A 24,583-nucleotide genomic window follows, 5' to 3' on the forward strand; every position below is an offset into this window, starting at 1 on the left:
CTCTCCCCCGTCTCCTCCTCTCAGATCCCTCATCTCAATACAACTTTTGTTTTAAGTCGAACTGAGATGGTCGGAAACGGGGCCAAAACCTGTCGAATTTGGCCCCGTTTCCCTCAGAAGTACTTGAATCGGCAGCTGTACCGCCAATTCACGTACTATTCGACAAGTCGAATTCCCCGACTTGTCGAATAAAAATGCTCGGCACTGAATAGGTCGGAACCCCTTCTGACCTGATAAAGTCGAAAACTGCCGTCTTTTCAACAAGTTGACAGTTTCCACCTTAATTGAATATACCCCTCTGTCACACAGAACATCCGACAGGAAATAAATGGATACAGACTGATCTCTCCAGCAATGTAGTTTAGGCTAGTATTTGTAGTTCCACATCTCTCTGAATAAAACGATTTATCAAGTGGCATGGATTCGACATGGTTCAAGCAAACACTTGGGCATCTTCTCTCCTACCATCCCTTCTGTCCCGACTACTGCTGCCATAGCAGTCAAACACAGACCAAGCGCCACTTGTTCATCAATGATATGTGAATTAACCACTTATATGAATAAACTCTGGTTCCGTGACCAAATCTTGATGCGGTACCCCAGACCCTGGGTGTCCCCAGGGGTGTATCTTCCTATTGGCCAGGATGGCACTTGCCAAGGGCGCCGGCCAAGGAGGGGGCGCTGCCCGGCAGTGCCACCCGCGCCAGGGGGTAGAATGACATAGCAGTTCTCACTACATCCCTTAGCAGTGCTCATCCACTGCCGGACTCTCAGAAGTGTATTGCACTCTGACACTCTCTGTGGCTACAGTCACAATGATGGTGAATATAGCCGGGGAGTGGGGCACTTCCAGGTATGGGGAGGGGCGAGGCTCTTCCTTTTCCGCTCCCCTTCTCATTGGTCCCACGCAGTCTGTCACAAAACACCAGCCACTACAATCAGCACCATCAGGCAGTGCAGCATGAGCATACAGTACCTGTACATTTTCTGCTGTACCGTAGCTACACTGCATGGTCTATCCTGGTAGTCAGGATCACAGGTTACAAAGAGCTCTGTATGGAGAGGTATCTAGACCAGTGACTGCCTGCCCAGCTGTGTTGAGACTACAAGTCCCAGCACACCTTGTCAACTGAATTTGCTTAGACATGTACTGCCATCACACCTAGAGAGGGTTTTTTAACTGTATGTATGTGTGCATACAGTATATCCCCTCGGTGTTCCTGTCCGCACCCTCCTTGTAATTACCCCTCAGTGTTCCTGCCCGCACCATCCCTGTAACTGCCCCCTCAGTGTCTCTGTCCACACCCTTCCCATAATTCCCCCTCAGTATCCCTGTCCGCACCCTCCCCGTAATTCCCTCTCAGTGTCCCTGACCTCAGCCTATCTGTATCTCCCCCCTCTGTGTCCCTGGGTGGGGGGCCCCAGTTCGTTAATTTGCCAGGAGCGCTTAGACCCCTAGATATACCCCTGGGTGTCCCTACCATGTTGGCACCTGTGTCAAATATATCTGTATACATACAGATGTCTCCTCTTACATCCTTGCTGCAGTCATGTTAAACAGCCCTTCAACTTGTGCCATGACGTGGCGGGACTCTGTAGCGCAGAGCATGTTTTTTTGTGATTTTTTCCCGTGAAAATGTTTCCCACAGGTGCAATGTAATGAAAAAAGATGCACGGACAGCTTCTGCTCATTAAAATGATATGCAACATGCCTATAGTCTGTGTGTAATTTTGGCTGTATCTGTATCCGAAATGCCATGTTACAGTGTTTTCCAGGAAAACACTGTAGCATAGCATACTGCATGCAAGAACAGTCGTAGTCACACACAAAATATAGGCAAGCCGCATATAATTTTAAACAGCAGAAGCGTGTGCGTCATATTGCATTACATTGCGTCTAGGATGCATTTTCATTTGCAGCATGGCCCTTGCTGGCCGTTGCCACCTGTCAGACCTGTGTCCGGCGCAGAATGTCGCTGATGACACATGGCAGCGCACGTCATCAGCGGTATAGTGCATACACGCTGGATGATATCGTGAACGATGTATCCACATCCAGCACATTGTACACAATATAGTCTAGTGTGTACACACCTTTATATTAGTTACAGAGAGGGTACAGTAGCTCCTAAATTCCCTTCACTGAAAGGACCTTTCCCATCAGGCACTGGGGCAATTTCATCATCTATAGGGGGTCATTCTGACCCATTCGCTCGCTGCTTTTTATTGCAGCTGAGCGAACGGGTCCCTACTGTGCATGCGCCGGCGCATGCCAGACGGCCGAAGGCCGTAGAAGGGCTGCGATCGCCTCTGCTTGATTGACGGGCAGAGGCAGTCGCTGGGTGGGAGGGGGCGGAACGGCGGTGTTTAGCCACCGTTTCGTGGGCGCGGTCCAGCCAACGCAAGCGTGGCCGGACCAAACGGGGGCAGGCCGCAGCGCCTGCATGACGTCACACGCAGCCGCTGTGACCAGGAGCAGATACGACCAACTCCCGTGAAGCTGCAGGAGCTGCGCTGGCTGGGAGTAACTCCACAAGTACAAAAGCATTGCCGCTGTGCGATGCTTTTGAACTTGTGCGGGGGGGGGGGGGGGGGGGGCACATGCGGGGCGGGCTAGCCCTGTGCTGGGCATCCCCCTGCATGTCTGTGTCCCTGATCGTAGCTGTGCTAAATTTAGCATAGCTACGATCAACTCGGAATGACCCCCATAGTGCATAGTAACCTGTGCTCACCCAGTTGAGATGTTAGTCACTGACTACTGTGTAGTCTAATTTGAATAACTAGCAATTTGGTTTAGTGTAATGTGAATAAGGAGCAATTCAGTGTGATTTAAAGTGTATATAAGGGGCACTACTATTAGGAGTATTGTATACAAAGTAAAGTTGTACTACTGTGTGATGTAACGTGAATAAAGGGGGGTACTCACGGAGCGATCGCTGCTTAAAATCTAAGCAATCTGACTAGATTGCTTAGATTTTAAGCACGATCGCTCCGTGTGTAGCCCTCACAGCGATAGCGATGCGCAGCCCCGCGCATCGCTATCGCTGCTGCTAGATTGGCCTGCATGCAGGCCAATCTAGCGGGTCGCTCACTTCACCCGCTGGGTGAAGTGAGCGGCCCCCCGTCTCCCCCCGCACGCTCAGCACAGATCGCGCTGTGCTGAGCGCCGGGAGAGATGTGTGCTGAGCGGTTCGCTCAGCACACATCTCTCTGACATCGGCCAGTGAGTACTGGCCTTAAGAGACACTGTTGCATGATAAAATGTGAATAAACTTGCACTACTGTGTAGCCTAATTTTAATTGGGGGTACTATTGTGTGACCATGCCCCTTTCCAGCAAGAACATGACCCTTTTTGGGCTGTGCGCTGAATGTGCGCACTGTTCCTATTTAAAATATAGGGGTAGGAGCACCAAAATAAGGACTGCTATATGCGAGAGGTGATGGTGCTGGGAAAGGGGTATATATAGGGGTAGATATAGCACCCATCGACTGTGCTGCAGGGACGACACAATATGTTTGTGAACAAATTTGTTTACAAACATAGCGCAGGATACACACCCATAGGGGGTAATTCCAAGTTGATCGCAGCAGGAATTTTTTAGCAGGTGGGCAAAACCATGTGCACTGCAGGGGGGGGGGGGGGGGGGGCTGATATAACATTTGCAGAGAGAGTTAGATTTGGGTGTTTTATTTTGTTTCTGTGCAGGGTAAATACTGGCTACTTTATTTTTACACTGCAAATTAGATTGCAGATTGAACACACCACACCCAAATCTAACTCTCTCTGCACATGTTATATCTGCCTCCCCTTCAGTGCACATGGTTTTGTCCAATTGCTAACAAACGTGAGGCTGCGATCAACTTGGAATTACCCCCATAGTTGGGCTCACAATATGTTGGCAGTTTGAGGGAAAAGCCAACATTGAACGGCTCAGTATATACCTAGCTTAACTCTCCACCAGACTACGTCCGCAGTCCTCACGGGGGGTGAGATTTATGAAAGTTTGGAGAGAGATAAAGTGGAGACAGATAAAATATCACCCACTCTGCTCCTGTCATTTTACAGTCTATGTACTAAGCCTTGTAGATAGATAAAATGGATGGTGATAAAGTACCAGCCAATCAGCTCCTAACTGCCATGTTACAGGTTGTGTTTCACAAATGACAGGAGCTGATTGGTTGATATTTTATATCTTTACATTTTATCTCTCTCCAGTCTTTGATAAATCTCCAACTGGGACACTAACTATCCTGGCTGTCGGCTCTCCCTTATTGGCCCTCATTCCGAGATGATCGTAGCTGTGCTAAATTTAGCAGAGCTACGATCATTCACACTGACATGCGGGGGGACGCCCAGCACAGGGCTAGTCCGCCCCGCATGTCAGTGCCGCCCCCCACCCCTGCATAAGTGCAAAGGCATCGCACAGTGGCGATGCCTTTGCACTTTAAGAGTAGCTCTCAATCGGCACAGCTTTAGCATGCTGGCCGGGAGCTACTCGTCGCTCCCCAGGCCGCAGCCGCTGCGTATGACGCCTGTGCCGTTCCTCTCCCTCCCCACCCAGCGACCGCCTCTGCCTGTCAATCAGGCAGAGGCGATCGCAGCCCAGCACGGCCATCAGCCATTTGGCATGCCACTCCGCCGTTCCTCTCCCTCCCGCCCAGCGACCGCCTCTGCCTGTCAATTAGGCAGAGGCGATCGCAGCCCAGCTATGGCCTTCAGCTGTTTGGCATGTGCTGGCGCATGAGCAGTGGGTACATGTTCGCTCGGCTGCGATAAAAAGCAGCGCGCGAACGGGTCAGAATGACCCCCATTGACTCTGCAGTCTGGTGCACTTTTGCTTTGGGTCACCTTCCGGGTCTATCACCTCTCTCATTCATCTCCATCTCTCTCATGATGCTGCCTTCTACGCAGCATTCCCAAGTTTTTTCCTTGGTTGGAATCCAGTTTGTTGGCCCTCTTCTGCATTCTCACTCACAGATATGTAAAACTAAGCCTGCGGTTCTCTCAATAAAGGGAACAATGGGGATAATTCCAAGTTGATCGCAGCAGGAATTTTGTTAGCAGTTGGGCAAAACTATGGCCCTCATTCTGAGTTGATCGCAGCAGCAAGAAAGTTAGCAATTGGGCAAAACCATGTGCACTGCAGGAGGGGTAGATATAACATGTGTAGAGAGAGTTAGATTTGGGTGGGGTGTGTTCAATCTGCAATCTAATTTGCAGTGTAAAAATAAAGCAGCCAGTATTTACCCTGCACAGAAACAAAATAACCCACCCAAATCTAACTCTCTCTGCACATGATATATCTGCTTCCCCTGCAGTGCACATGGTTTTGCCCAATTGCTAACTTTCTTGCTGCTGCGATCAACTCAGAATGAGGGCCAATGTGCACTGCAGGGGAGGCAGATATAACATGTGCAGAGAGAGTTAGGGTGTGTAAACACGGTGAGATTTTTTCTTCCGATTCTGACTATATAGTCAGAATCGGAAGAAAAGTTAGTGCAGATCGCAAGGTGACAGTCACCTTGCGATCCCGATTCGATGTCGATGCGTGGTCCAGCGCGGTCGGCATCGAAAGAAAAAATAGACTGTGCAGGCAAGTCAGTTTTGACTATCTCTATAGAAGAGATAGTCAAAATCGGGACTTAGCCAAAATCGAACATAGCAAGTATCGCAAGCACACTCATTATGTGCTTGCGATACTGGCTAAGTGCCGACCCGGCCCCTGTCGCATGGTGAGAATCGGGCATAGCCCGAATCTCACCGTGTGTACACTAGAGATGAGCGGGTTCGGTTTCTCTGAAACCGAACCCGCACGAACTTCATGTTTTTTTCACGGGTCCGAGCAGACTCGGATCCTCCCGCCTTGCTCGGTTAACCCGAGCGCGCCCGAACGTCATCATGACACTGTCGGATTCTCGCGAGACTCGGATTCTATATAAGGAGCCGCGCGTCGCCGCCATTTTCACACGTGCATTGAGATTGATAGGGAGAGGACGTGGCTGGCGTCCTCTCCATTAGAAATTAGATTAGAAGAGAGAGAGAGATTGTGCAGAGTCAGACAGAGTTTACCACAGTGACCAGTGCAGTTGTTGTTAGTTAACTTTTATTTATTTTAATATAATATATCCGTTCTCTGCTATATCCGTTCTCTGCCTGAAAAAAAACGATACACAGCAGCAGCCAGTCACACAGTGTGACTCAGTCTGTGTGCACTCAGCTCAGCCCAGTGTGCTGCACATCAATGTATAAAAGGCAAAGCTTATAATAATTGTGGGGGAGACTGGGGAGCACTGCAGGTTGTTATAGCAGGAGCCCCCAGGAGTACATAATATTATATTAATTTAAAATTAAACAGTGCACACTTTTGCTGCAGGAGTGCCACTGCCAGTGTGACTAGTGGTGACCAGTGCCTGACCACCAGTATAGTAGTATATTGTTGTATGTATTGTATACTATCTCTTTATCAACCAGTCTATATTAGCAGCAGACACAGTACAGTGCGGTAGTTCACGGCTGTGGCTACCTCTGTGTCGGCAGTCGGAACTCGGCAGGCAGTCCGTCCATCCATAATTGTATTACAATATATTATATACCACCTAACCGTGGTATTTTTTTTTCTTTCTTTATACCGTCGTCATAGTGTCATACTAGTTGTTACGAGTATACTACTATCTCTTTATCAACCAGTGTACAGTGCGGTAGTTCACGGCTGTGGCTACCTCTGTGTCGGCAGTCGGCAGGCAGTCCGTCCATCCATAATTGTATTATTATTATAATATATACCACCTAACCGTGGTTTTTTTTTCATTCTTTATACCGTCATAGTGTCATACTAGTTGTTACGAGTATACTACTATCTCTTTATCAACCAGTGTACAGTGCGGTAGTTCACGGCTGTGGCTACCTCTGTGTCGGCAGTCGGCAGGCAGTCCGTCCATCCATAATTGTATTATTATTATAATATATACCACCTAACCGTGGTTTTTTTTTCATTCTTTATACCGTCGTCATAGTGTCATACTAGTTGTTACGAGTATACTACTATCTCTTTATCAACCAGTGTACAGTGCGGTAGTTCACGGCTGTGGCTACCTCTGTGTCGGCAGTCGGCAGGCAGTCCGTCCATCCATAATTGTATTATTATTATAATATATACCACCTAACCGTGGTTTTTTTTTCATTCTTTATACCGTCGTCATAGTGTCATACTAGTTGTTACGAGTATACTACTATCTCTTTATCAACCAGTGTACAGTGCGGTAGTTCACGGCTGTGGCTACCTCTGTGTCGGCAGTCGGCAGGCAGTCCGTCCATCCATAATTGTATTATTATTATAATATATACCACCTAACCGTGGTTTTTTTTTCATTCTTTATACCGTCGTCATAGTGTCATACTAGTTGTTACGAGTATACTACTATCTCTTTATCAACCAGTGTACAGTGCGGTAGTTCACGGCTGTGGCTACCTCTGTGTCGGCAGTCGGCAGGCAGTCCGTCCATCCATAATTGTATTATTATTATAATATATACCACCTAACTGTGGTATTTTTTTTTCTTTCTTTATACCGTCGTCATAGTGTCATACTAGTTGTTACGAGTATACTACTATCTCTTTATCAACCAGTGTACAGTGCGGTAGTTCACGGCTGTGGCTACCTCTGTGTCGGCAGTCGGCAGGCAGTCCGTCCATCCATAATTGTATTATTATTATAATATATACCACCTAACCGTGGTTTTTTTTTCATTCTTTATACCGTCGTCATAGTGTCATACTAGTTGTTACGAGTATACTACTATCTCTTTATCAACCAGTGTACAGTGCGGTAGTTCACGGCTGTGGCTACCTCTGTGTCGGCAGTCGGCAGGCAGTCCGTCCATCCATAATTGTATTATTATTATAATATATACCACCTAACCGTGGTTTTTTTTTCATTCTTTATACCGTCGTCATAGTGTCATACTAGTTGTTACGAGTATACTACTATCTCTTTATCAACCAGTGTACAGTGCGGTAGTTCACGGCTGTGGCTACCTCTGTGTCGGCAGTCGGCAGGCAGTCCGTCCATCCATAATTGTATTATTATTATAATATATACCACCTAACCGTGGTTTTTTTTTCATTCTTTATACCGTCGTCATAGTGTCATACTAGTTGTTACGAGTATACTACTATCTCTTTATCAACCAGTGTACAGTGCGGTAGTTCACGGCTGTGGCTACCTCTGTGTCGGCAGTCGGCAGGCAGTCCGTCCATCCATAATTGTATTATTATTATAATATATACCACCTAACTGTGGTATTTTTTTTTCTTTCTTTATACCGTCGTCATAGTGTCATACTAGTTGTTACGAGTATACTACTATCTCTTTATCAACCAGTGTACAGTGCGGTAGTTCACGGCTGTGGCTACCTCTGTGTCGGCAGTCGGCAGGCAGTCCGTCCATCCATAATTGTATTATTATTATAATATATACCACCTAACCGTGGTTTTTTTTTCATTCTTTATACCGTCGTCATAGTGTCATACTAGTTGTTACGAGTATACTACTATCTCTTTATCAACCAGTGTACAGTGCGGTAGTTCACGGCTGTGGCTACCTCTGTGTCGGCAGTCGGCAGGCAGTCCGTCCATCCATAATTGTATTATTATTATAATATATACCACCTAACCGTGGTATTTTTTTTTTCTTTCTTTATACCGTCGTCATAGTGTCATACTAGTTGTTACGAGTATACTACTATCTCTTTATCAACCAGTGTACAGTGCGGTAGTTCACGGCTGTGGCTACCTCTGTGTCGGCAGTCGGCAGGCAGTCCGTCCATCCATAATTGTATTATTATTATAATATATACCACCTAACCGTGGTTTTTTTTTCATTCTTTTTACCGTCGTCATAGTGTCATACTAGTTGTTACGAGTATACTACTATCTCTTTATCAACCAGTGTACAGTGCGGTAGTTCACGGCTGTGGCTACCTCTGTGTCGGCAGTCGGCAGGCAGTCCGTCCATCCATAATTGTATTATTATTATAATATATACCACCTAACTGTGGTATTTTTTTTTCTTTCTTTATACCGTCGTCATAGTGTCATACTAGTTGTTACGAGTATACTACTATCTCTTTATCAACCAGTGTACAGTGCGGTAGTTCACGGCTGTGGCTACCTCTGTGTCGGCAGTCGGCAGGCAGTCCGTCCATCCATAATTGTATTATTATTATAATATATACCACCTAACCGTGGTTTTTTTATACCACCTAACCGTGGCAGTCCGTCCATAATTGTATACTAGTATCCAATCCATCCATCTCCATTGTTTACCTGAGGTGCCTTTTAGTTCTGCCTATAAAATATGGAGAACAAAAAAGTTGAGGTTCCAAAATTAGGGAAAGATCAAGATCCACTTCCACCTCGTGCTGAAGCTGCTGCCACTAGTCATGGCCGAGACGATGAAATGCCAGCAACGTCGTCTGCCAAGGCCGATGCCCAATGTCATAGTACAGAGCATGTCAAATCCAAAACACCAAATATCAGAAAAAAAAGGACTCCAAAACCTAAAATAAAATTGTCGGAGGAGAAGCGTAAACTTGCCAATATGCCATTTACCACACGGAGTGGCAAGGAACGGCTGAGGCCCTGGCCTATGTTCATGGCTAGTGGTTCAGCTTCACATGAGGATGGAAGCACTCAGCCTCTCGCTAGAAAACTGAAAAGACTCAAGCTGGCAAAAGCACCGCAAAGAACTGTGCGTTCTTTGAAATCCCAAATCCACAAGGAGAGTCCAATTGTGTCGTTTGCGATGCCTGACCTTCCCAACACTGGACGTGAAGAGCATGCGCCTTCCACTATTTGCATGCCCCCTGCAAGTGCTGGAAGGAGCACCCGCAGTCCAGTTCCTGATAGTCAGATTGAAGATGTCAGTGTTGAAGTACACCAGGATGAGGAGGATATGGGTGTTGCTGGCGCTGGGGAGGAAATTGACCAGGAGGATTCTGATGGTGAGGTGGTTTGTTTAAGTCAGGCACCCGGGGAGACACCTGTTGTCCGTGGGAGGAATATGGCCGTTGACATGCCAGGTGAAAATACCAAAAAAATCAGCTCTTCGGTGTGGAGGTATTTCACCAGAAATGCGGACAACAGGTGTCAAGCCGTGTGTTCCCTTTGTCAAGCTGTAATAAGTAGGGGTAAGGACGTTAACCACCTCGGAACATCCTCCCTTATACGTCACCTGCAGCGCATTCATAATAAGTCAGTGACAAGTTCAAAAACTTTGGGTGACAGCGGAAGCAGTCCACTGACCAGTAAATCCCTTCCTCTTGTAACCAAGCTCACGCAAACCACCCCACCAACTCCCTCAGTGTCAATTTCCTCCTTCCCCAGGAATGCCAATAGTCCTGCAGGCCATGTCACTGGCAAGTCTGACGAGTCCTCTCCTGCCTGGGATTCCTCCGATGCATCCTTGCGTGTAACGCCTACTGCTGCTGGCGCTGCTGTTGTTGCCGCTGGGAGTCGATGGTCATCCCAGAGGGGAAGTCGTAAGCCCACTTGTACTACTTCCAGTAAGCAATTGACTGTTCAACAGTCCTTTGCGAGGAAGATGAAATATCACAGCAGTCATCCTACTGCAAAGCGGATAACTGAGTCCTTGACAACTATGTTGGTGTTAGACGTGCGTCCGGTATCCGCCGTTAGTTCACAGGGAACTAGACAATTTATTGAGGCAGTGTGCCCCCGTTACCAAATACCATCTAGGTTCCACTTCTCTAGGCAGGCGATACCGAGAATGTACACGGACGTCAGAAAAAGACTCACCAGTGTCCTAAAAAATGCAGTTGTACCCAATGTCCACTTAACCACGGACATGTGGACAAGTGGAGCAGGGCAGGGTCAGGACTATATGACTGTGACAGCCCACTGGGTAGATGTATGGACTCCCGCCGCAAGAACAGCAGCGGCGGCACCAGTAGCAGCATCTCGCAAACGCCAACTCTTTCCTAGGCAGGCTACGCTTTGTATCACCGCTTTCCAGAATACGCACACAGCTGAAAACCTCTTACGGCAACTGAGGAAGATCATCGCGGAATGGCTTACCCCAATTGGACTCTCCTGTGGATTTGTGGCATCGGACAACGCCAGCAATATTGTGTGTGCATTAAATATGGGCAAATTCCAGCACGTCCCATGTTTTGCACATACCTTGAATTTGGTGGTGCAGAATTTTTTAAAAAACGACAGGGGCGTGCAAGAGATGCTGTCGGTGGCCAGAAAAATTGCGGGACACTTTCGGCGTACAGGCACCACGTACAGAAGACTGGAGCACCACCAAAAACTACTGAACCTGCCCTGCCATCATCTGAAGCAAGAAGTGGTAACGAGGTGGAATTCAACCCTCTATATGCTTCAGAGGTTGGAGGAGCAGCAAAAGGCCATTCAAGCCTATACAATTGAGCACGATATAGGAGATGGAATGCACCTGTCTCAAGTGCAGTGGAGAATGATTTCAACGTTGTGCAAGGTTCTGATGCCCTTTGAACTTGCCACACGTGAAGTCAGTTCAGACACTGCCAGCCTGAGTCAGGTCATTCCCCTCATCAGGCTTTTGCAGAAGAAGCTGGAGGCATTGAAGAAGGAGCTAACACGGAGCGATTCCGCTAGGCATGTGGGACTTGTGGATGCAGCCCTTAATTCGCTTAACAAGGATTCACGGGTGGTCAATCTGTTGAAATCAGAGCACTACATTTTGGCCACCGTGCTCGATCCTAGATTTAAAGCCTACCTTGGATCTCTCTTTCCGGCAGACACAGGTCTGCTGGGGTTGAAAGACCTGCTGGTGACAAAATTGTCAAGTCAAGCGGAACGCGACCTGTCAACATCTCCTCCTTCACATTCTCCCGCAACTGGGGGTGCGAGGAAAAGGCTCAGAATTCCGAGCCCACCCGCTGGCGGTGATGCAGGGCAGTCTGGAGCGACTGCTGATGCTGACATCTGGTCCGGACTGAAGGACCTGACAACGATTACGGACATGTCGTCTACTGTCACTGCATATGATTCTCTCAACATTGATAGAATGGTGGAGGATTATATGAGTGACCGCATCCAAGTAGGCACGTCACACAGTCCGTACTTATACTGGCAGGAAAAAGAGGCAATTTGGAGGCCCTTGCACAAACTGGCTTTATTCTACCTAAGTTGCCCTCCCACAAGTGTGTACTCCGAAAGAGTGTTTAGTGCCGCCGCTCACCTTGTCAGCAATCGGCGTACGAGGTTACATCCAGAAAATGTGGAGAAGATGATGTTCATTAAAATGAATTATAATCAATTCCTCCGCGGAGACATTGACCAGCAGCAATTGCCTCCACAAAGTACACAGGGAGCTGAGATGGTGGATTCCAGTGGGGACGAATTGATAATCTGTGAGGAGGGGGATGTACACGGTGATATATCGGAGGGTGAAGATGAGGTGGACATCTTGCCTCTGTAGAGCCAGTTTGTGCAAGGAGAGATTAATTGCTTCTTTTTTGGGGGGGGTCCAAACCAACCCGTCATATCAGTCACAGTCGTGTGGCAGACCCTGTCACTGAAATGATGGGTTGGTTAAAGTGTGCATGTCCTGTTTTGTTTATACAACATAAGGGTGGGTGGGAGGGCCCAAGGATAATTCCATCTTGCACCTCTTTTTTCTTTTCTTTTTCTTTGCATCATGTGCTGATTGGGGAGGGTTTTTTGGAAGGGACATCCTGCGTGACACTGCAGTGCCACTCCTAGATGGGCCCGGTGTTTGTGTCGGCCACTAGGGTCGCTAATCTTACTCACACAGCTACCTCATTGCGCCTCTTTTTTTCTTTGCGTCATGTGCTGTTTGGGGAGGGTTTTTTGGAAGGGACATCCTGCGTGACACTGCAGTGCCACTCCTAGATGTGCCCGGTGTTTGTGTCGGCCACTAGGGTCGCTAATCTTACTCACACAGTCAGCTACCTCATTGCGCCTCTTTTTTTCTTTGCGTCATGTGCTGTTTGGGGAGGGTTTTTTGGAAGGGCCATCCTGCGTGACACTGCAGTGCCACTCCTAGATGGGCCCGGTGTTTGTGTCGGCCACTAGGGTCGCTAATCTTACTCACACAGCTACCTCATTGCGCCTCTTTTTTTCTTTGCGTCATGTGCTGTTTGGGGAGGGTTTTTTTGGAAGGGACATCCTGCGTGACACTGCAGTGCCACTCCTAGATGGGCCCGGTGTTTGTGTCGGCCACTAGGGTCGCTTATCTTTCTCACACAGCTACCTCATTGCGCCTCTTTTTTTCTTTGCGTCATGTGCTGTTTGGGGAGGGTTTTTTGGAAGGGACATCCTGCGTGACACTGCAGTGCCACTCCTAGATGGGCCCGGTGTTTGTGTCGGCCACTAGGGTCGCTTATCTTTCTCACACAGTCAGCTACCTCATTGCGCCTCTTTTTTTCTTTGCGTCATGTGCTGTTTGGGGAGGGTTTTTTGGAAGGGACATCCTGCGTGACACTGCAGTGCCACTCCTAGATGGGCCCGGTGTTTGTGTCGGCCACTAGGGTCGCTTATCTTTCTCACACAGTCAGCTACCTCATTGCGCCTCTTTTTTTCTTTGCGTCATGTGCTGTTTGGGGAGGGTTTTTTGGAAGGGACATCCTGCGTGACACTGCAGTGCCACTCCTAGATGGGCCCGGTGTTTGTGTCGGCCACTAGGGTCGCTTATCTTTCTCACACAGTCAGCTACCTCATTGCGCCTCTTTTTTTCTTTGCGTCATGTGCTGTTTGGGGAGGGTTTTTTGGAAGGGACATCCTGCGTGACACTGCAGTGCCACTCCTAGATGGGCCCGGTGTTTGTGTCGGCCACTAGGGTCGCTAATCTTACTCACACAGCTACCTCATTGCGCCTCTTTTTTTCTTTGCGTCATGTGCTGTTTGGGGAGGGTTTTTTGGAAGGGACATCCTGCGTGACACTGCAGTGCCACTCCTAGATGGGCCCGGTGTTTGTGTCGGCCACTAGGGTCGCTTATCTTACTCACACAGCGACCTCGGTGCAAATTTTAGGACTAAAAATAATATTGTGAGGTGTGATGTGTTCAGAATAGGCTGAAAATGAGTGTAAATTATGTTTTTTGAGGTTAATAATACTTTGGGATCAAAATTACCCCCAAATTCTATGATTTAAGCTGTTTTTTAGGGTTTTTTGAAAAAAACACCCGAATCCAAAACACACCCGAATCCGACAAAAAAAATTCGGTGAGGTTTTGCCAAAACGCGGTCGAACCCAAAACACGGCCGCGGAACCGAACCCAAAACCAAAACACAAAACCCGAAAAATTTCCGGCGCTCATCTCTAGTGTACACACCCTTAGATTTGGGTGGGTTATTTTGTTTCTGTGCAGGGTAAATACTGGATGCTTTATTTTTACACTGCAAATTAGATTGCAGATTGAACACACCACACCCAAATCTAACTCTCTCTGCACATGTTATATCTGCCACACCTGCAGTGCACAGGGTTTTGCCCAACTGCTAACAAAATTCCTGCTGCGATCAACTTGGAATTACCCCCAATATATAATAAAATTATAAATAACACCTTAGCAAAACTTCAGGACATAATTATTCCTAACAATTAACACTCAAGAATACTACCATTGACATAACTACATTACAGGATGCTGATCAAACACTGGATAGAGGAAAGGGATTTAGGAGTCACTATTTCAAGTGACAAATAGGCCCTACACACTGGCCGATTTTCTGAAAGATATGAACGATCTCTTTCATAAATGAACGAGAACTCGTTCATATCTTTCAGTGTGGAGACTCCAGCGATGAACGATGCACGGCCCCGCGCTCGTTCATCGCTGGTCTCCCGTCGGCTGTGCATGCAGGCCAATATGGACGATCTCGTCCATATTTGCCTGCACTTCAATGCAGCCGCGTGACGGGGGGAGTGAAGAAACTTCACTCCCCCCGTCACTGCCCCCCCCGCCGCCGGGTCGCTCGTCGGCCGTTTCGGCCGTCGGGCACCTCGGCGGCGCATCGTCAAATGAGTAGGGCCCCTTAAAGGCAGGAAAGCAATGCAACAAAGCAATGAGAAAGGCAAGTCAGATGCTTGGTTGCATAGGAAGAGGAATCAGTAGCAGGAAAAGAGAAGTAATAATGCCACTGTATAGGTCATTGGTGCGGCCTCATCTGGAATACTGTATCCAGTTCTGGAGACCATATCTCCAGAAGGATATAAATACATTAGAGAGTGTACAAAGAAGGGCAACTAAAATAGTGCATGGCCTACATCACAAAACTTACCCGGAAAGGCTAAAAGATCTTAACATGTATAGTTTGGAGGAGAGAAGGGAAAGGGGGACATGATAGAAACTTTTAAATATACCAAAGGTTTTAACAAAGTTCAGGAGGGAAACATTCTTCAAAGGAAGAGAAGTATTAGAACTCGAGGGCATACACTGAAACTGGAGCGAGGCAGGTTCAGGGGAAATTTAAGGAAAAATTACGTCACAGAAAGGGTAGTGGATAAGTGAAATAGCCTCCCATCAAAGGTGGTAGAGGCTAAGACTGTAGAGCAATTTAAACATGCTTGGATTAGGCATATGAATATCCTTACAAAGAATTAAGGTTCAAAAAGGGTTGAGATTACCTAAAGGATAAAAAGTAAAAGGGGCAGACTAGATGGGCCAAGTGGTTCTTATCTGCCGTCAAATTCTATGTTTCTATGATAGGCATAAGTATCAATTATACAGTATGAACCTGACAGAAATCTTTTAGATCAATCTTGCTATTTACTATGCATTGAAGTTTGTCAATTATTATATGATTTAAATTGTAGATTATTGTTGATTTTCTATATAATGCAGCAAGTTCTTTTCTTCCATGTCACAGGCCATGCTTGGCATGCATGCAGCTGATTTTGATGACATACATCATAGGATAGGGAAGGAATTTCCTGTGTGTCATTGAATTCCTGTTTCCTGGCAGAGAGTAAATATATTTTTATTGTTAATGGTTTATGGATCAAAATCTATTCTTATTCCTATAGCATCATACAGGCGGAGAGAGTTATGTGTACCAGGGAGCGATGAGGGGGAACACATAATGGTGGATATATATCAATTGCAGCATTTTAACAGGATCCCCTCTAACTTCAGTGATGTTGATACATGATACATAAATACTTCTGAGTTACTGTTCTCTCTCTCTCTCTCTCTCTCTCTCTCTCTCTCTCTCTCTCTCTCTGGTATAAACAAGAGTTATGCCCTCAACCCTGTAGGTCACAATGGCTGTTTATCCCTGTATCATTTCCCGGAGAGGAAATTTTTCTTTAAATTAAAATAATAAAAACTCTTCTTTAAATGCGCACTTGGAGAATGGGTTATTATTTATTTAAAATATATATTATGCTTGCTTGCATTACATTGCACATTAGCAGCCATACAGACACACCTCTAATAGAGTTTTTAAAGCTTTATATTTTGAGCCGTTGTCACCTAATGACAGGTATAGTAATGTGTGTGCTGGGCTGAATGCATCTGAGCAAATAGTGTGCAGAATAAATAAATAATTATTATTAATAATAATAATAATAAAATATTTGTACAGCATTATGTAGCAAAATGAAGAGGTTATCCTGACATTAAGTACTGGAGTTAGGGTTAGGCACTGGGGTGGTGGGTTAGGCTGCTGGGGAGGTGGGGGGCAGGGTTGGGGTTAAGTTGCGTGTGGGGGCGGTTAGGGTTAGGCTGCGGAAGGGACAGTTAAGGTTATGCTGCAGGAGGGGTTGGTAAGAGTTAGGCTGTAGTAGGAGTGGATTAGGGGTAAAATACGCACCGGGATCCGTCAGGATTCTGCCTGTTGGGATGCTGCTATCGGCATTCTGACTGCCAGGATATGGATACTATCCCCACTAATAGAAGTGCTTTTAGTTATCAAGCCATGTCCTATATTTTACGCACAGTAGATAATTCTCATGTGATGTAAGTGACTTTACTCCCTGCCTCCACCTAAGGAGGAATATTTTATTATATACGTTTATCTGATCAGCAATTCCAGTGATGAAAGTGCCATCGGCATTACACAACACTGAGATCTCGACTCATAGTTGGAATCATTTGGTTTGAAAACCCATACACCTATGGAATACCTGCTTCATTATTATGTTCTATATGTTGTAGCACGTAAAGATGTTATTCAACTTTAAACAACCATTGCTTGTTAAATACACTTACCCTACTTCAGTGTGGATGCCCCTTTGGATCAATAGAATAGCTAGAATAAGGTACTGGGGATTTGTGTGTGTAAGTAGAGGTATCGGTGACTCAAAATACCATGAAATTTATCCACAGAGTCATGGAGCAGGGCAGTAATGTACTCCACTGAAACTGCATACCAAATTTGAGGGAGTACTGTGTGTAAGGCAATATTCCTTTTATGTAATAAATACTCTTTTACTATATATTTTAGTTCATATGCCTATTGGGACACCTAGTAGTACAGTTTTGTTTGAGCTTTTTCTTAAAACAGCAGTTTGAAGGTGTCACACAATGGGCTCTGGGACACTCTCACATGCCCTGGCACTGCCACTTCACCTTCTGGATTGCTACCAGGGGTCAATACTGTATACCTAGATTTTCTGAATCTGGTTATTTTCTTTTAGTTTGCCGCCTTTTTCCCTGACCAAGCATTACATAGGTGCCTCCATGTTAGTTACGGGTATGGGACTGCAAGTCGACACCAAAAAGGTTGACACACCTTAGGTCGACACCAATTGGTCGACACCTTAGGTTGACATGGACATGAGTTTTTTATGTTTTTTTGGTGTCGTTTTCTTGGTAGAGTGAACGGGAACCCCAATTAGTGCACCGCATTCGCTCTCCATGCTTCGGGCAAGGTGCCTCGCGCTTCCCAATTGTAGTCCACGTGGATCGTAAAGTATGAAAAAGTTTTAAAAAATGGGAAAAATTTTTGAAAAACCTATATCGACCTTTTTCCATGTCGACCTAAGGTGTGTCGACCAATTGGTGTCAACCTTTTTGGTGTCGACATGGAGTCCGGATACCGTTAGTTACATCAGGTGATGCCAACATCATCTAATAACAAACTACTTGTTTCTCAGCTGTCTTGAGCAACCTCTAGGGATCCAAGACACCCTATTTAAACCCCTCAGATGCAGATTCCAAGATTCATGAACTCTCTATGTGATACCTGTTAGCAAGTAGGCCTTCCTTACGGTACTATCCCTGTAAAACAGGGCGCTCATGGATTACACAGGTTCTGTGGCTGATAAAAACCAGGTGAAATGCAGGCTTAAAGTCAGCCAGCCACAGAACCTGTGTAATTTATTAGTTTACCGTATTAAAGGGATAGTATGGTAAGCCTTTCTGCAAGCCTTAACACTGCACCTACCAATCAGTTTATAGCAAAAAAACATTTCATTTAGAAAAGGGGAAAAAAATTATATTTGTGTTTACTTGAACTTAATTAGTATTTTTCTTTTATATTTACATCTATATTTAATTGCATTTTACATTTTAATGTGCCCTTATTATTTATTAGTAACACCGTCAAGACTATGGTATGTCATAGTTAGATTCTGTAACTTTAGCATCTACTTCTCACATTGAAGTCACATCTGCTGGTGTAAACTGAACACATTTACTCTTGCAGAGATGAGCACATCTTGTTGTATATCCAGCTCTGCAAGCTGAACAAAATGTGCCTTTTCTTGGTGGATGCATTCTATGCCTGCGCTTTGGCACAAAATGCATATATATCTACTTGAGCCCCTGTAGGTAGGTTGGGTTAAGACTGGGAAGGTCATAAACACCTGCAAAATGTCCTAACTAAAGGCCTAATTCAAACCTGATCGCAGCAGCAAAATTGTTTTCTAGTGAGCAAAATCATGTGCACTGCAGGTGGGGCAAATACAACATGTGCAAATGGAGTTAGATTTGGGTGGGGTGTGTTCAAACTGAAATCTAAATTGCAGTGTAAAAACAAAGCAGCCATTATTTACCCTGCACAGAAACAAAATAACCCACCCAAATCTACAATTTTGCTGCTGCGATCAGGTCTGAATTAGGCCCTAAACACAGAACAAGGGAAATATGTTGCAGAACGGTTTTGAAACTCATGTATATCTATTGTGAATGATATATAACAAAAACACTGCAGAACATGCACTACATTGAATACCCTGTTATACAGGATAGCACTTTCTATGGCTTTTGCAGTTCTTTTTTTTTGGAACCTATTCACTAAGTAATGAGCTGTTACACTTCATAGTGGTTAGTCTGATTGAGGAGACTGAGTGATTTCCCTCTAGAGAATTTGTCACTCCTGTAAATTCTCAAAGTTGACGCAAATACCAGAATAATTAAATATACTTTTAATGGAATAAAGATTAGATTGTTGTTGCCATCTGTATTGCATGGCACGCTTCCCTTATAATGCTGCAGTAAAGCACTTTTGATTTAATCCAAACGTAATTTTCTGTCTCTTATTATCTCACTACAGATCCTTTATGGTTTCTCCCGGCGCACTGTGGAGTGGGGAATACAAAGATGGAATGTTTACTACACAGCCTTGGAAAGCTAACAATATTTCATAGAAAATAATTTTGTTAGGCAAGTTTGCAGTCTCGAAAATATGTACCATACAGAACAATAAAAGTGTAAGCCGAGTTAATGTCACATTTCTTGTTCTTTATTGAAATATTCACCATCTGTTTCCCAGTTTGGCAAGAGAATCTATAATGGAAGCTTCCAGGATCACCGGCAATTTGTTTCCTAGTTTGAGTCGTATTCTGGAATTAGAAACAGTGTATCAGTTTCAATTCTGATTTAATAATGGTGATCTGCAGCTGCCATGCTGTTTGTTAAAATGCATTAATTACAATTTATAAGTTACTATCTAAGGAATTAATAGATCGCCATAACGGGAAGTGTTCTGTAGTATATAATTCTGACTGTATCTGCTAAAAGCTACAGAACTCCGACAACTCATAATTCAGTGCCTTTTATACATCAATAATTTATATTAAATTGTCAAGGGCATGTTATCTGTGTGAGACACAATAAACAGAAAATATTGTGTGTTGACAGGGATTGATATGACCATACCTTTAGGATACATCAAAATCTGTCTATCCCCATCTTATCTTGGTCTGTCCTACAAACAGTGTACATTTCTGCTAAAGCTGCATTGTAAATCTTTATGAAATCATACTAAAGTAGTGATTACTTATTATGGAGCCAAAGAATTTCAATGAATACAAACATGATTACTCTTTTGAAGATAAAGTAATCCTTGGGAGTTCCAAGCTTGGCGAATGCTGCCATCTAGAGGTGTTGTGCTGGTTATTTTTGATTTAAAAATGTAAATCAAAAGCTGGAGGATAAAACTGACTTTGAAAAAATGATTAACATACTGGTCACCGTTTGCTAAAGGCAAGTGGTGCATGCATAGGAAATACTGCCTGATAATGTAGGCAGCATGCTGCAGACAGCTTCATCTATGCAGCGTGTGTTACAGCAAACATGTACTGTATATTTGTCTACAGTCTCAGAATTGCAATGTGAGTTTGCCAAGGGGGAAAGTGCACCTTTTTTATGCATCTGCAACTTTTCTGAACAGCCATAACAGCCTGCTTACTAGCTTGCGCAAATGCAAGAATCCGCATGTGTATGCTGGATATCTGTGCACATGCATGAAAAATACCACCCTATCCACTGATTTTCCACCTGCAGACGACATGCAACTGTCATCAGTAGTATCTGGACATGCACCCACTACAGGCTGCTGGGTGCAAAAGATCCACCTGATATAGTGGTGCCATCAGTTCCGTGCTTCCACACGGTCACCACATGGTTACCAACCAGAAATACCCATTTCACAGAGAGAGTGGTCCGGTCAACTGTTCGCACTTGTAAACCCCATCCACGGGGAAATGTCTGATTGATGGTACTTTATGCGCAGTCTCTTATTTTTTCTATGCTGCATTTGCAGCATGCTGAAATCCATGAGTTCTGTCCACAAAACCACTTGCATCAAACTCAGAATCAGGCTCTTTATCTGGATTTGTCCCTTACTCCAGAGGTTCCCAAACTGTGTGCCGTGGCTCCCTGGGGTGCCTCGGGACACTTGCAGGGGTGCCCTGGGTTGGTGGTCCAGGACCAATTCAAATTATTCATGGTCAAAACCAGTGCTGGTGGCTGCCAGTCATAAAATATGTGGCCAAACAGAAGCAAATTGTGTCCCTCACCACACAACTGACCCTAAGGATGACATATAAACGCAATCTACTTAATGTAAGATTTCTTTCTAAATTTCTCAATAAGAAATTTTTGGCCTAGGGGTGCCGTGAAAAAAATTCTGATATTCTAGGGCGCCGTGATTCAAAAAAGTTTGGAAACCACTGCCTTACTCTAAAGAAGGGCTAATACGTGAATGTATTTTATATATACCAAGACATGCTACTTACTTTTAAAATTACCCGCACTGCGTCACCAGATTAGATGTTCTCGGCCTGTTGACACGTTTATAGATTGTGTCCTTGGCCTGAATTTCCTGACTATCTTTTCACTATGCCTCCCAAAAAAGAGGTAAAGGTGAGAGATATGCACCAATATTTAAAAGGGTCAAACAGTGCTGCAGACGGAACTGGAGCTTCTTCAAATGGACGTGACGTATATCTCAGTTATATTGAATTCATTGAAGGAAACCAAGGAAGATGGAGGGGGGAGGCCTTGGACTGCACACCCTAATTTCAAACAAACATAGTAAGAGGTGCTGTTATGCTGAGACTTGTACAGTAGTTCCACACAAAAGAAAAGAAAATGCAGATAAACACTATAATACTAAGCACTGCTAATCAGAATGTGACTTTGGCGCTAATTCTTAACAAGCTTGGTGTAATATTGCAGTAGACACATGTGATAATACACTGGTAGTGATTGAAATATAGCAAAAATTTAATAAAATATTAAATATAAAATATGAATGCAATAAAAAAAGAATGAGGCTAAGTAGCCAAAAAGGGGATACATTCCTACCGGTTAAGGTAGATGTAGCCACAGGTGTAAAGATGCAGAGTATCCCCGGGAAAATACCCTGCTTATGGTTCATTTCTACCTTGGCCATATTGGTTTCTAAGTTTATGTCTCTCCACGAGGCTTTGATGTGGATGAGGCCCACAAAATATTGAATTGAGTTTGGAGAACATTGGTGTTCTATCCTAAGGTGTGCTGATAGGTGGTGGGTAGTGAACCCTTTACGAATTTTGCATAGATGTTCCCAAAGTGGGTTTCAGAGATCTTGAGGTTCTATAGGACTTCCCGCAGGTGCATGTAATGAGATATATGACGTTCGTAGTGTTGCATGTGATGAAGTCACGTATTTTCATGTTGATTCCAATTAAGTTTTTTTCTGTGTACTTTGATTTGTCCATTTTTACTTGTCTGCATCCTAAACAGGCACCATATCGATGGAATCCCTCTGTTCTAATCAGATTGCTAGGTTTGGTGGATAATGCACTTCTAACCAGGTGATTTTTCAAATTAGGGTCTCTTCGGTAGCTGAAGCTGGATTTGGTCAGAATGATGTTTTTGAGGACAGGATCTCCGCATAGAATGTGGGAATGTTTTCTGATAACATGTTCAAAGTACTTGTGATCAGCGTCAAAACTTGTTAAAAAGGCCCATTGGGTGTACTTGGTGGTAGTTGCTTGGATGCTGGGTTTGTCATCAATTAAGGATGACCTCTCAATTGCCATAGTTTGTTCTGCGGCTTTGTCTATGGCAGATGGCTCATACCCTTTCTCCAAAAATTATTTCTTTAGCTGTTGTATTTGGGACTCACAGATTGTCTCCTCGCTACAGTTTCTCCTTATTCTGATAAATTGACTTAGGTATGCCTTTGAGCCAGTTAATATGGTGTTCGCTATTGGTCACAATATAATTCTGTGTGTCTGTCGGCTTGTAGTATGTCTTCGTGTGGATGGTTTCATCTTTGATATAAATGAGTAAGTCATGGAAGTTTACTTCTTCTTTACTAGTGGTAAAGGTGAACTGTAATTTAACATTATTACAATTGAGAGTGGCACAGAACTCATTGAGATCATCTTCCCTGGCACTCTTATATCCTATTACAGTGCATTGACCCACCCCAAACCTTTTATCTACCACTGCTAATCAGAATAATTATAATAAACTCTGCGAACCAGGCGACTTCATCTGGTGGGTTCCTAACACTAAGGTTTAAGTCCAGGCAGAGCCGGCCCTAACCAATATGATGCCCTAGGCAAGATTTTGGCTGGTGCCCCCTAGCACCACCTCTGGTTCCGCCTCTGACCTTGCACCTCTTTCCCAGCACCATCACCCCTCATCCATAGCAGTCCTTATTTTGGGGTTTGTACCCCCTATATTTTAAATAGGAACAGTTCGCACATTTGGCGCACATCCCAAAAAGGGGTGTGTTTTTGCTGGCAAGGGGCATGGCCACACAACAGTAACCCCAATTCCAATTACGTCACACAGTACTGCAACTTTATTCACATTTGATCATGCGATAGTGTCCATAATTCATATTACATCCCGCAGTAGTATCACTTTACCTTATAAATGTTACACCTCACAGTAGAGCCCCTTATTCACATTACATCACACCACACTGAATTGCTCCTTATTCACATTACACCACACCCTATTGCTCTTTATTCACATTAGACGACACAGTAGTGCCCTTTCTATACACAACGCCACATAGTAGAGCACCTTATACACATAATGCCACACAGTAATGCCCCTTACACATATGAGACACATTATTAATGTCCTTATAAACATAATGCGCTTTACACATTATGACAACCTTTATTAACGCCTTTTTACACGTAATGTCCCTTAAACATATGCCGCACATTATTAATGCCCTTTTACACATAATGACACACATAGTGCCCCCTACACATTTGCTGCACATTATTAGTGCCCCTATACACATAATGACACGCATACAGTAGTACCCTCTTAAACATATGCCGCACATTAATGCCCTTATACACATAATGACACAAATTGTGCCCCTTACACATATGTTGCACATTATTAATGCATTTTTACGTGACACACATAATGCTCCTTACACATATTCCGAACACTACTGCACAACCAACCTACTCACATGCACACAACACTCACACTGCCACTAACACTGTGACCTCTGCCTCTGCTTGAATACAGATGTGTCCTCATAAATCTTGCCTCAATGCTAACGTCGGGCACATTTTTTTTAATGAAAATGCATCTTTTATGCATTGCTATATGGCTAGGATGCACAAGCAGCTTCTGCTGATTAAAATGATATGCAGCATGCCTATATACTCTGTGAGACTGTGGCTGTATCTGCATATGAAATGCTACACACAGAATATAGGCATGCCGCATATCATTTTAATCAGCAGAAGCTGCTGATGCCCCTAGGCATATCAAATGCCCTAGGCAATTGCCTAGTTTACCTATGCCTATGGCCGGCTCTGAGTCCAGGGCATGGGACCCCAAAGCCAGCACAGG

General features: G+C 44.7%; 1 long non-coding RNA gene across 1 annotated transcript in view; it reads left to right on the plus strand.

Moving 5' to 3' along the window:
- The window catches only part of LOC135047236 (uncharacterized), a 32,496-nt gene extending 12,791 nt beyond the window's left edge, over positions 1-19,705 (plus strand). The window contains exons 3-4 of the long non-coding RNA XR_010239735.1: positions 15,900-15,998; positions 19,530-19,705. This is a non-coding gene — a long non-coding RNA (uncharacterized LOC135047236). The remainder of the gene's footprint in view (positions 1-15,899; positions 15,999-19,529) is intronic.
- Positions 19,706-24,583: the final 4,878 nt, after the last annotated feature.

This window comes from Pseudophryne corroboree, chromosome 1, assembly GCF_028390025.1.
Source record: "Pseudophryne corroboree isolate aPseCor3 chromosome 1, aPseCor3.hap2, whole genome shotgun sequence".
In the NCBI taxonomy this organism is placed as follows: Eukaryota; Metazoa; Chordata; class Amphibia; order Anura; family Myobatrachidae; genus Pseudophryne; species Pseudophryne corroboree.